A 14,703-nucleotide genomic window follows, 5' to 3' on the forward strand; every position below is an offset into this window, starting at 1 on the left:
TAAGACTAAAATTATTTTTTTCCTTTGTATGATAGAAGTCACCAATAAAGCTATCTGGGCCTGGATTTTTCTTTTTTTTTTTTTTTCTATACTTGATGGATTTTTGACTATTGGTTCAATGTCTTTAATGATTATAGAATATTTTCTATTTCTTCTTAAGTCAGTTTTGGAAAGTTTTATTTTGCTAGGAATGTGTCCATTTCCAGTAAATTTTCACATATTTTGGCATAGATTTGTACATGATTTTCTGTTATCTCGTCAATATCTGAAGGTTCTGTAGTCCCGCCACTTTTTTGTTTCCAGTACTAATTATTTCTGACTTCTCTTTCTTTGATTCATCCTGCCACAAGTTTGTCCATTTTTTGAATCTTTTCAAAGGACGAGTTTTTTACTTTGTTCATCCTTTATGTCACAATTATTGATTGCTACATAGCAAATTTCTCCAAATCTTAGTGACTTACAACAGAGGCCATTTTATTTACTCACCATTCATAGGATCTGCAATTTGGGCAGACAGCAACTGGGACATCTTCTCTCTGTTCCACATAATCTCATCTGAGATTGATTTAGGCGATCCAAACTGGCCTCACTCAACATGTCTGGCAATTTAGTAACGTTAACTTGGGTATCTTGGTGCTCCTGCATATGGCCTTTCTCTAAGGACAGCCTAGATCCCTTTACATGGTGACTCAGAATCCCAAAAAGAACAAAAAATAAAAGCTACAAGATCTTTACCTAGGCCCAAAAGTCATTTTTGCTGCATCTATTGGTAAATGCATTACAGGACCAGCCTAGGTTTAAGGGGAAGAGAAATAGACTTCACTCTGTGATGGGAGAAATGAGAAAGTCACGTTGCAAAAGGGCACACTAGATGAGAGGAAATGCTGTGGTCATCTTTGGAAAAATATATCACGTTCTATATTGTACGTTTGTTTCCTAGCTCGTTAATTTTTTTTTAAATTATTTTCTCCTTTTTCCCTTCATTGGGTTTATGTTACTGTTCATTTGATTACTTTTTGTGATGCTTAGCTTTTTAATTTCCAGTATTTTCCATTATACGTGTTAATGAGTACCTTAAAAGCTTTGATATATTGTTATTTTTGGTATTCAGTTTAAAATATTTTCTTATTTTCACTATAATTTCTTTCATTGATTCAATGGCATCATTGAGGGGTGTGGACTGCACATTGGGTGACACTGTCAGAGGCGGTGACACAAAAATGATAGTTTATAAAATTTTTGTGCAGTGTTTCGGCAGAAATTTATCATTTTTTATAAAAATGTAACTGTAGTTAGTTAAAACAAAATAAAAATTTGTAAGCCCAGCTTACATGTACCAATGTACCTACAAGGCTAAAACCCTATGCTAATTTCATTTCTGAACCTTCCATTACCCAATTACAATGACACTTCAAGTCATGTGGTTTTGTCTGCATGCATTGCAAGCACACACTGTCGTTTTCGTTGTTGCCAGTGTCTTATAGTCATTGATTTTGTCAAATTTTCTGGTGTTTTAGCTACAATATTGTGGTAATTAGCGTGAGGGGTTGACACGAAGAGTTACCACACTGGGTGACACCAACCCTAGTGATGCCACTGCATTAAAAAAAAAAAAAAAAAAACAACCCACATTGATTCACTTTTTTAAGTATATTTCTCAATTTCCAAGTATATAGTCACTTTATGGTTATCTTTTTATTATCGTAGTCTGGCACAATTGCATTGGTTTTATAGAATATCCTCAATATAAATTCATCTTAAAAATTTAAGATTTGTTTTCTGATATAATTGCTTTACGGATAATTACATGGTCCATTTTTATAAATATTCCATGGGTGTTTGAAAGGAATGTTTATTCTGAAGTTGTTGAGTGTAATGTTCTGTAGACATTCATTAGGTCAGATATACTTTAGCTGTGTTGTTCAAAAATTCTAATTTTTTAAATTGCTATTAAATAAGGAAAGAGATATACTACAATCTTCCTCTAGGATTGTATATATATTTCTCCTTGTAGTTGTCAATAATTGTCTTGTTATTCTTACCACATGATTTCATATGTACAAGTTCTGAAGCTTTTAATTTTCTTGGTAGATTGAAAATTTCATAATTATGAAGTATAGTGCTCTTAAAGTCTATCTTGTCTGATATTAATATATCTAGAACAGCTTTTGTTTCCTAAGTATTTGCTTAGCTTTTAATTTCGACGTTTATGTTGTTATGTTTTGTTTTAAGTTTGTCTTTGCTAACAACGTGTTCTTGGATTTTTAAAATCCATTTGACAACTTTTTTCTTTTAACTGGAGCATTTGACCCATTTATATTGAATGCAATGATGAATATATTTGGGTATCAGTCTTCCCTTTTATTTTGTCCTATTTGTCCCTTTTGGTTTTTTCTCCCTTCATGCCTTCTTTCGGATTGACTTTTTTCCCATCATTCCATTTTCTGCTTTTCTACTAATTAGTATTTTACATACTCTGTCCAATCTTTTAAGGATTACCATAGAAACTATAACATGCATCCTTAACTCATTAAATCAATATCTTCATCTACCACCAAAATGATTAAAAAAAAAAATTAGAACTCTGATTTCTATGTACTGGCTTATATGTAATTACTGTCATGAATTTTTAATTGTATGCACTTTTAAACTCCATTGGACACTGTTATCATTACTGTTTTACGTAGTCAATGTTCATTTTAATTTATTCACATATTTACTACTTTCTTTTCTCTTCATTTTTTTCTTGTATGTCTGACCTTCCAGCTTGTATCATTTTCCTTCTATCCAAAGAATACTCTTTAGGATATCCTATGGTGTTAGGTCTGTTGGTGGCAAACCCTCTCAGGTTCTGTTAGTCTCAAAATAGTTCTAGTTCACCTTTATTCTTGAAAGATATTATTGCTAGGTATCGAATTCTAGATTGGCAGGATTTGTTTTTTCCAATATATTCAATATATCATTCCACCACGTTCTGGTTTCCATTGTTGCTTTTGAGAAGTTGTCTGTTAGTTTATTGCTCCTTTAAAATTGATCTCTTTACATCTATGGTTGCTTTTAAGAATTTCTTTTTGTCTTAGATTTTTCAATAGTTTTACTACAATGCACCTAGGCATGCTTTTCTTTGAATTTATCTTGATTGGCATTTGTAGTGTATCTTGAATCTGTAGCTTGATAACTTCCATCAGCTTTGAAAAATTATCAACCAGTATCTCTTGACATGTTGCCTCTACCCCATTTTTTCTGTATTTTCCTTCTGGAATATCAATTGAATGTTTGACTTTCTCACTCTATGCAACATGTCTCTTAGCCTCTCTTCCAGCTTTACCATCGTTTTGTCTTTATATACAGCATTCTAAGTAACTTGACCTCTCTGAGGCTCAAATTATGGAAATCCTGGTGGCATAGCGGTTAAGAGCTATGGCTAATAACCAAAAGGTCGGCTGTTCAAATTCATCAGGCACTGCTTGGAAACCCCTATGGGGCAGTTCTACTCTGTCCTTTAGGGTTGCTATGAGTCAGAATTGACTTGACAGCAATGGGTTTAGTGTTTTTTTTTTTTAAGTAACTTATTATGCCATATCTTGTAGCTTCTTACTCACTTTCAGTTGTATCTAATTTGCTGTTAAACCTGATTACCAAAGCTTTTAAAAATTGGTTATTTTTTATTTCTCAAATTTCATTTTTATTTAGTTTTTTCTTTTAAACCAAATTTACAATGTTACTTTTTGAATTTTTGAACTCCTGTAAATATTCTCAGGAGTCCCTGGGTGGTGCAAATGGTTAAACACTCACTACTAACCAAAGTGTTGCTGGCTCAAAATATGAATTGGAATAGATTCGACAGCAAATAACAACAACAACGAATAAATAGTCTCAAGCTTGTCTTTCATTATTTTAGACATAGAAGTTTTTTATAGTCTTGTCTGATAATTTCGGTATCCAAAATATACTGCTTTTTTTTATTGTGTGCTACTCAGAGTCCCTGAAAAAATCATCTGTGAGATTCTTTGAGGCCTAAGAAGAAGGTGCCTTTCATCAGAGAAGATGTAAAAGTTCATTTTGTCAGGCATGGGGACATCACCATTTGAAGACTGTCATAGTTACCTAGTGCTGCTATAACAGAAATACCACAAGTGTATGGCTTTACCAAACAGAAGCTTATTTTCTCACAGTTTAGGGGGCTAGAAGTCTGAATTCAGGGCACCGGCTCTAGGAGAAAGCTTTCTCTCTCTTTTGGTTCTGTGGGGAAGTCCTTGATATCAATCTTCCCCTGATCTAGTAGTCTCTCAGTGCAGAGGCCCAGGGTCCGAAGGACATGCTTTGCTCTAGGTGCTTCTTTCTTGGGTGTATGAGGTCCCATCTCTCTGCTTGCTTCTCTCTTCTTTTATCTCTTGTAAGATAAAAGGCTGATGCAGGTCACATCTCAGGGAAACTCCCCTTACATTGGATCAGGGCTGTGACCTGAGTAAGGGTGTTGCATCCCACCCTAATCTTCTTTAACATAATCTAACCTTGCCTCATTAACCACAGGCAGAGATTAGGATTTACAACACATAGGAAAATCACTTCAGATCATAAAATGGTGGACAACCAACACAATACTGGGAATCATAGCCTAACCAAGTTGATACACATTTTTGGAGATACAATTTAATCCATAGCAAGGACCATTTCAAACTAAATTTATGGTGTGAGTTTCCCTAGAACAGCCAAACCCTGTGCTAAGCACCGTGCATATACAATCAATTTGCTTAAAGAGAGGCTTTACTATTCTTCCCATCTTACAGATGAGAAAACCAAAACTCAGAGAAGTTAAGTAACTTGCCTAAGGTCACCCAGCTAATAAGCACAGGAGCATGAATTCACTCTTGAGTCTGAGTCTAGAGCAGGGTTTTTCATTACCATCCTGCATTACCATAAAGCCCAAGGGAAGAAAGACTCAAAATCGGGCTTTGGTTTAAGCTTTTAAAATGGATTCAACAAACAACACATAAGAAAGCAGATTCCTGCTTTGAAAATTCGGATTTATAAGGCTGCAACTTTATTGTGTCAAAACTGCAATTGACAAGAGCAAGTCGGCCAGAAATCACTGTATCTAATAAAATATAAATTTTCCTGGAATTTCATTTTCCTCAAATGATTCAAAGTTTCCCGGGAGAGCGTCATGCCTGTGATTAAATACTCGTTGCCTTGGTAATGCACCCAAAACTTGTCTGTCAATACAAAGCCAAAGGTGGGCATTTGGTGAGCTCGCTGTGTGAAGAAAGAAATATCTCTTTCATTCTAAAACAAGTAAAAGCAGCCAACTTTGTTTTGCAAGGGCTCAGAGTCCTTTCTGGAGGTTGCTGGCCCAGCCTTCTAGAAATCATTTCTTTCAAAATAAGAGAGGAAAGGAACCTTAGAGAACTTCTGGAGGCCCAACACCTCAAGTAATTGATGAGGCTTGGAGCAGGGGGATCTGCTTGGGTCACCCATCTGGTTGATGGGAGAGCCATCCTTGGAACTCTGGGTCAGAGCGTCTCCTCTACATCATGAGGCCTCAGTTCCCACCCTCACCCTCGCCCCTGCACTTGCCTCCAAATTTCTACTCTGAGCAGCAAGCACAGGAATGGGATTTTCTCTGGGAGCTCAGGAGTTCTACTTTCCCAGGATGTCATCTATGCCTTGTAGATTTTTAGGACTTTATTGTCCATCATCATTTTCATCAAGTTGCATTTTTGCTACTGTCAGTTAACTGTATGAGCACCCTCTAAGAACCCAAGTTGGGCTGAACCTGGCTGGTGGATATTAAGGAAACCTCTGAGGAGAGGGTTAATCTGCACAAAACCACTGAAAATAATTAAGCACCAGAATAAGTGGAGCTGGCTGTAATAAAAAGCAACAGGGTTCAGAGAATTAGAGATGGATGTGGGCTGGAGAAGTTTCACATGGGAGGTGAGCCGCAATTGAGCACTGAAGGATGAGTGGGATTAAATTAAACGCAGAGGAACAGAGAGGGCATTAAAGGAGAGTGAACAGCAGACCCAAAGGCAAAGTGGGGGCTCAATAAGGTGAGTTTGAGGAGCAGGGAGCAGGCCTCATGGGCTGGAGTGCCAGGATTGGTGTTTGGGGGAAGTGACACATAGATGCAGTAGGCCTTTGAAATCCCAGTACAGGAAAACAATAGTGCCTTTTGGCTTAAAGGGACTTCAATGATTTAATCCAAATTGTTTATCTTACATTTACAAAAATTAAGCCCTAGAGAGGTTGACTGACACACCCAAGGTCACATGGCAAGCCTGGAATTTGGATTTGTTGCAGGGGGAAATAGGGAGCTATTAAAGGTTCTTCAGCAGGGGAGTAAGGAGACTTGGTGGCACAATGGTTAAGTGCTGGGCTGCTAACCAAATGTTTGGCAGTTTGAATCCACCCAGCAGGCCCAAGAAAGGCCTGGCAATCTGTTTCCATAAAAATTACAGCCTAGAAATCCTTATGAGGCAATTCTACTCCATCACATGGCGTTGCTATGAATCAGAATTGACTCGATGGCACCCAACAACAAGCAGGCAAGTGGCGTGATGCAAGTGATATTTTGGACAAGATGAGTGTGCCAGCTTCAGACATAAAAGCTTGTGAGTCACAAGAGCAACACACTGGGAAGTAGAGCCCTGGGTCCTAGCTAGAGACCCATCAGAGAGTTTGCTGTAATCTGGGAATGGCAAATGCTTTTCTTGTACTTTGTCCAGACATTGAAGTCTCTAGGTGGTACAGACCTCGGCTGCTCACTGAAAGTTTGGTGGTAATCTACTTCGGAAAATCAGCCACTGAAAACCCTGGGGAGCACAATTCTTCTCTGACACACGGAGCCACCATGAGTCAGAGTTGATTCCACGACTAGTTTTTTTATGAAGCTATTTCCTCTTGCATACCTGCATCTCTGAGAAATTGTGGGTCCTAAGGCAATGCTCTGTTCTTTGCACCAGGACCTCTGGGTTGTCTCTAGGAGGTTAAGACCACAGGTCCCCCACACAGTTCTCTGAGATTATCCCTCCTGTTGGGTTTTGCTGATCATTGCTACTGTCCCTATCCAGCTTTCAGGGGCAGTGGGTCTTGTCCCCTTGAAAGTTCTAGCCCATGGTGGTTGAAGCAAAGCTGGTAGCCTGGGTGATTATAGAGGATGTTAGCAAGGAATCAGGGTTCTAGGATCTGCCACTGTCAAGGAATCCATGCTCATCTTCACCATGGTGTCTTCTTCTGTGGACAACTTCTTCCTGGCTCTGGGTCTGGCTCAATTATCTCCATGAAGAAGGTAAGGAAAATGCAACTAAAACTGAAGCATTCCCTGCCCAAGGCTATACAATGGGCCAAGGTCAAAACTGCAAGTCAACTTTGGATATGTTGCCTTCTGCCAGGACTGCTCCTGGAGACTTCTTTCCCCTCTTGGGACACAGAGTGTATGATATTGGATGTTGGGTGGGCGTTAGGGGATAGAGAAGAGAGGGTGCATTAGTCTCAGCCTGGAATGGGGTCTGTGATGGCCAGTGGTATCTCCCTGCAATCTCAACAAGCCACTAAGTATTCAGAGAATGGTGGTTTGAGACTTTTTGAACTGAGTTTTGTAATCTCATCAGAGTAGAGGTTGTGTCTACCCAAAGATTGTGACATTGTTAATCCAATATCATTTCTTGGCAGTCCTGATGATAAATCTAGACTGACTGATGAGCCAGGGCAGATGAAAATATTGATCTTGTAGACATGGCAAAAAATTAATTTCCATACGCTGGGAACTCAGTGTCTATTCATAACTTTCTTTCAAAAAGACTTTGGTCTCAAGGAAAACATACCAGACCAGGTTAGGAGAGTAGAGTTCCACACATGGCCCTGTTACTACCTTGCTAACTGATCTTTGATGAGTTTGCTAACCTCTCTGGAGCTCAGTTTCCTGAGCAAGTAGACCAGATGATCTCAAAGTCTGCCTGCTTGGCCATTCTAGAATTTTACGGTGAGCATTCAGAGGCCAACCCAGCTACCCTAGAAAGCTGCTCTGGCCCTGGAGCTACCTTCCCCTGACTGTGGCATGTGGCTGCCCAGGCACCGCGCTGACAGAGAACATGATGCAAACATCCTGTGCTCCTCAGAGCCCCAGCATTCTGACGTTGGAGCAGCATCCAAACATGACTCATGCTTTCTGACTCAGTACCCACAGCTAGTCATGTGCAGGGTGGGCTCACAGGTTGGCTGCAGCCTCGCATGGGTTCTGTGTATGAATGGGAATGAGATGCTGCTTGGGTGACAGCCCAAAGGACTGCCACCCATAGGACCTACTCACAGCCCAAAAGACTGCCACCCATAGGACCTGCTCCCAACCCAAAGCAGCACAGGGCCAAACACTGTACAGCTGGGCCTTCTTGTCTCCAGCTCAGCAGCACAGCTCACTGCTTAGAGGAGGGCAGTCCCGGCCTGAGCCTACCCCTACCACGCTGGTGTGGTCCCTATGAACTTGTGGAGTCACCAAGCCACTCTGAGCCTGTCAAAGTGCAATAGGGTCACAAATCCTGCCCCTATTTACTCTTTAGGACTGCTGTAAGGACATTACACTTTTCAAAGAGCCAAGAATTTAATGTACATGGAAGAGCAGCCTCTGTTCCATGCATGTTGGCCTCGGCAGCCGTCCCTGCTGCCCAGGACCAGCTCCTTCCTTTCATCCAACCGGGCAGGTCACCCCTCAACATGTACATCCCTCATCTGTTTACACAGCACCTTCCTATTCTGTCTGATCCTCATCACAGCTCCACATAGAAAGCAGGGAAGCTATTCTTGTCCCCATTTATAGATGAGGAAGTTGAGGTTCAGAAAGATTAAATGCTCCATCAAGGTTATGAAATGACTGTCTTTCCTCAAGAAGGGAGGGGCAGGTGGAAAATTGTGCTCAGGACTCAGTATACATGGACAAACATTAAGGAAATCTATAAATTAAGAGAGCACATGATCCCTTGATTTTTGCTTTTGAAATCACCCCACCCACCCTGGCCAGCTATTGCATTGACACACTTTGGCTTCCTTTGAGAGCTGAACTCTCAGACTTGGAAGCTCGTGTACCTCACCAGAGGGGCTTTTCAAACCTGCTGATGCTCTAGGCCCCACCCCAGGCCAATTAACCCTGAATCTCTATGTTTGAGGACTGGGCATTGGTATTTTTTAAAAAAGTTCCCAAGGTGATGGGTTGAGACCCCTGCTTAGAAGGTTCTTCTCTAAGGAAGAATCAGGTGTGTCTTTACCAAGCCAAGGTCCAGTGCTCTGATGGCACTTTGTGGGTTCCAGGGCCCCAGGTGTCATAGCTCCGTCCAACTTGGTTGACTGATCTCAGACAAACCAGTTTCTCAGAGGTGCACAAGTGTTATTCTCTTTCATTCCTATCAGGGTGGAAAATATGTTTTGTTTTGTTTTTTACCCCATTACTGACCTTACTTTAAAAAAAAAGTGGGAAATTTTCAGGGAGCTCAAAGCCCTTCATAGATCCATAAGCTTGATGCTGGAACAACTTTCCAAAAGCGAAAAGTTCAATCATCAAGTCACTGGTTGGGGTTCTGTGGTGCCAAACAAAGCGCTTTGACAATTTCTTCCACAAAGCCTCTGGGTGCTGTGGGAATAGGTGAGAATTTTCGTCCTATTTACCTGGCAGGAAGCACAGAGAAACAGACTAAGGGCCCACGTCTCTCCAGGAGTCAGTGGAGACATAACACGATGAGGATGGGTCCTGCCTGTTGTCACCTCTCCAGTCAATTGAGAGACACCAGGCCTTTGAGAAAGAGAAAGTAGAGTTGGGAATTCTAGGGCACTTATAGGTTTCGGGATAGAGAACTTATGCATAATTCATGAAGTTTCTGGGAATAGGTGGGCAATTTCAGGAACTAATTAACATGTATGAGGGTGCAGTAGGGGGTGCAATATGGTAGCTGGGGGCGTGTGTTTTTTGGGGGGGTATGACGCATGAAATTTATCTAAGGATAGCTTTGTGGCTTATTGCTCATGTCCGAATGGAGGGGGTGGGTGGGTGGTGAGTAGTGAAGTGGCCTTGAACAGAGAAACAGTAAGAAAACCTTGGGCTGTTTCACAGAAATGCCTTATCAAGAATTCACAGAGGCTGGGTGTGATGGGAGGAGGAGGAATAATTTAACCCTGTTGGTTACATTTCAGGAGGGGGAAGAGTTTAACCCTGTTGGTTACAGAGACAGGACAAAGGGATCCTGAATTTTCATGTGGGTATTCAGGTGTGAACACTTACCTTGCCGTTTCTAGACACAGCCTGATATGGGTTGAATTGAGTCCTCCCCCAAAATTTATCTTGAAATCCTAACCCCTGGTACCTGTGAATCACCTTGTTTGGAACTAGGGTCTTTGAAGAAGTTGTCAGTAAAGGTAACATGATGTCATACCAGAGTACAGTTGGTCCTAATCCAATCTGACTAGGCTCCTATTAAAGAGGATCAGAGAGACAGACAGGGAGAAGACAGTCATGTGACCTTGGAATGATGCTGCAGCTACAAGCCAAGGAACACCTGGAGCTACCAGAAGCTGGGAGCGACAAGAAGGGCTCTTCCCCTAGAGCCTTTTAGAGAGATGGCCCCACTGACACCCAGAATTTGGACTACTACCCTCCAAAACTGTGAGAAACTAAATTTCTGTTCTTATGGGCCCCCAATTTTTATTCTTGTTATGGGAGCCCTAAAAAACTAATATACAGCTTCTTTGCGACATGCTGGGGCACCTAGCATGAATGACTCACATCAAGTGAAAAACGTGAACTCCTGACCATTTAGGTATAAGAAGAAAACACAGAAAATTGAGGCTGGGAGGATCTTAAAGATGCTCTATGCCAACCAAATGGCAGCTCAAGAAGACAAATTATTATAATGAAATGTGCAAAGACCTGGAGATAGAAAACCAAAAGGGAAGAACACAATTGGCATTTCTCAAGCTGAAAGAACTGAAGAAAAAATTCATATTGAGTTGTAATATTGAAGAAATCTATGTTGAAAATATTAAACAATGCAGGAAGCATCAAAAGACGATGGGAGGAATACACAAGGTCACCATACCAAAAAGAATTGGTGGACATTCAACCATTTCAGGACGTAGCATATGATCAAGAACCTATGGTAATGAAGAAGAGGTCCAAGCTGCACTAAAGGCATTGGTGAAAAACAGAGCTCCAGGAATTGACAGAATACCAATTAAAATGTTTCAACAAATGAATGCAGCACTGGAAGTGCTCACTCATCTATGCCAAGAAATTTGGAAGACAGCTACCTGGCCAACTGACTGGAAGATATTTGTATTTTTCCCCTTTCCAAAGACAGGTGATCCAACAGAATGCAGAAATTATTAAATAGTATCATTAATAACACACGCAAGTAAAATTTTGCTGAAGATCATCAAAAGCAGTTGCAGCCATACATCAACAGGGGACTGCCAGAAATTCAAGCTAGATTCAGAAGAGGACGTGGAATAAAGAATATCATTGCTGATGTCAGATGGATCTTGGCTGAAACCAGAGAATACCAGAAAGATATTTGTCTGTGTGTTATTGACTATGCAAAGACATTCAGCTATGTGGACCATAACAAACTACAGATAATATTGAGAAGAATAAGAATTCCGGAACACTTAATTGAGCTCGTGAGAAACCTGCACATAGTTCAAGAGGCAGTCATTAGAACAGAACAAGGGGATACTGCGTGGTTTAAAATGAGGAAAGGTGTGTGTCAGAGTTGTATCCTTTCACCATACTTATTCAATCTGTATGCTGAGCAAATAATCTGAGAAGTAGGATTATATGAAGAAGAATGTGGCATCAGGATTGGAGGAAGACTCATTAACAACTTATGATATGCAGATGACATAACCTTGCTTGCTGAAAGTGAAGAAGACTTGAAGCACCTACTGATGAAGATCGAAGACCACAGCCTTCAATATGGACTACACCTCAACATAAAGAAAACAAAAATCTTCACAACTGGACCAATGAGCAACATCATGATAAACAGAGAAGATCGAAGTTGTCAGGGATTTCATTTTACTTGGATCCACAACCAAAGACCATGGATGCAGCAGTCAAGAAATCAAACGGTGCATTGCATTGGGCAAACCTGCTGCAAAAGACCTCTTTAAAATGTTAAAAAGCACATATGTCACTTTATTTAAGGACTAAGGTGTGCCTTACCCAAGCCATGGTGTTTTCAATTACCTCATACACATATGAAAGCTGGACAATGAACAAGGAAGACTGAAGAAGAATTGATGCCTTTGAATGATAGCGTTGGCGATTTTGAATGATGGTGTTGGTGAAGAATATTGAATATACCATGGGCTGCCAATAGAACGAACAAATCTGTCTTTGAAGAAGTACAGCCAGAATGATCCTTAGAAGCAAGGATGGCAAGACTTCATCTTACAAACTTTACACATCTTATCAGGAGGGACCAATCCCTGAAGAAGGACATCATGCTTGATAAAGTAGAGGATCAGCAAAAAAAGAGAAAGACCCTCAATGAGATGGATTGACACAGTGGCTGCAACAATGGGATTGAGTATACCAATGATTGTGAGGCTGTGCAGGACTGGGCAGTGCTTCGTTCTGTTATACAAAAGTCGCTATATGTCTGAACCAACTTGAAGGCACCTAACAACAACAACAACAACATGCCAACCACCTCTCCGATGCTGAAATTATAATAACTGTTGTTAGTCGCCATTGCCGAGTCATTTCTGACTCATAGCAACCTTGGACTGCCAAAAGGACCAACAAATCTGTCTTGGAAGAAGTACAACCAGAATGCTCCTTAGAAACAAGGATGGCGAGACTGCGTCTTACATACTTTGGACATGTTGTCAGGAGGGATCAGTCCCTGGAGAAGGACATCATGCTTGGCAGAGTACAGGGTCAGCGGAACAGAGGAAGACCCTCAACGAGGTGGATTGACACAGTGGCTGCAACAATGAGCTCAAGCATAACGACAATTGTAAGGATGGCTCAGGACGGGGCAGTGTTTCGTTCTGTTGTGCATGGGGTCGCTATGAGTCGGAAGCGACTCGACGGCACCTAACCACAACAGCAACGTTATGTAAAACAAAACAGAATGTTGCCTCATGCTGCATTATCTTCATCATCATTGGTATGTTTGAGCTGATAGTTGTGGCTATTGTGTCAATCTATCCTATTGAGTGTTTCCTTCAATTTTGCTGACCCTCTATCAACCATGATGTCCTTTTCTAGCTCTTGGTCTTCCCTGATGACATGTCCAAAGCAAGAGAGCTGAAGTTTCTCTATTCTCACTTCTAAGAAGCATTCTGTTTTTTTTTTTTAATTTTATTTTATTGTGCTTATAGGTGAAAGTTTACAGTGCAGATTTATACACAATTTATTAAAAATTTATACACCAATTGTTTTGTGATGTTGGTTACAATCCCTGCAATGTGTCAGGATTCTCGCCCTTTCCACCTGGGGTTCCCCATGTCCATTTGCCCAGTTTTGCTGTTCCTTCCTGCCTTTTCATCTTTGCTTTTGGACAGGTGTTGCCCATTTGGTCTCATATACTTGATAGAACTAGAAACATGTTTCTCACTTGTGTATTGTTTGCTTTTTGCCCTGCCTAATCTTTGGCTGAAAGGTAGACTTTGAGAGTGGCTTCAATTCTGATTTAACAGTGTGTCCAGGGTCCACAGTCTCAGGGATTCCTCCAGTCTCTGTCAGACCAATAAATCTGGTCTTTTTTGTGAATTCAAATTTTGTTCTACATTTTTCTACTGCTCTGTCCAGGACCCTCTATTGTGATCACCATCAGAGCTCCCAGACACCATCTACATCTTCTTGGCTCAGATTGGTGAAGGCTGTGGTTCATATGGTCCTTTAGTCCTTTGGACTAATATTTTCCTTGTGTTTTTGCTTTTCTTCATTCTCCTTTGCTCCAGGTGGGATGGGACAAATAGATTATCTTAGATGGTTGCATTGCATTGGGTAAATCTGCTGCAAAGGACCTCTTTAAAGTGTTGAAGAGCAAAGATATCACCCTGAAGACTAAGATGTGCCTGACCCAAACCACGGTATTTTCAATCACATCATATGCATGTGAAAGCCAGACAATGAATAAGGAAGACTGAAGAAGAATTGATTTCTTTGAATTGTGGTGTTGGCGAAGAATATTGAATATACCACGGACTGCCAAAAGAAAGAACAAATCTGTCTTGGAAGAAGTACAACCAGAATGCTCCTTAGAAGCAAGGATGGCGAGACTGCGTCTTGCATACTTCGGACATGTTGCCAGGAGGGATCAGTCCCTGGAGAAGGACATCATGCAAAGTACAGGGTCAGCAGAAAAGAGGAAGACCCTCAACGAGGTGGATTGACACAGTGGCTGCAACAATGAGCTCAAGCATAACGATTGTAAGGATGGCTCAGGACCAGGCAGTGTTTCATTCTGTTGTGCATAGGGTCGCTATGAGTCGGAACCAACTCAGTGGTACCTAACAACAACAACAGATGGTTGCTCACAGATTTTAAGGCCCCAGATGCTACTCACCAAAGTAGGGTGTAGAACATTTATTTATGAACTATGTAATGCCAGTTGACCTAAATGTCCCCTGAGACCATGGTCCCCAGCCCTCAGCCCCAGTAACTCAGTCCCTCAAGGTGTTTCGATGTGTCTATGAAGCTTCTATGAC

The sequence above is a fragment of the Elephas maximus genome, chromosome 12 (genome assembly GCF_024166365.1).
Source record: "Elephas maximus indicus isolate mEleMax1 chromosome 12, mEleMax1 primary haplotype, whole genome shotgun sequence".
Lineage (NCBI taxonomy): Eukaryota > Metazoa > Chordata > Mammalia > Proboscidea > Elephantidae > Elephas > Elephas maximus.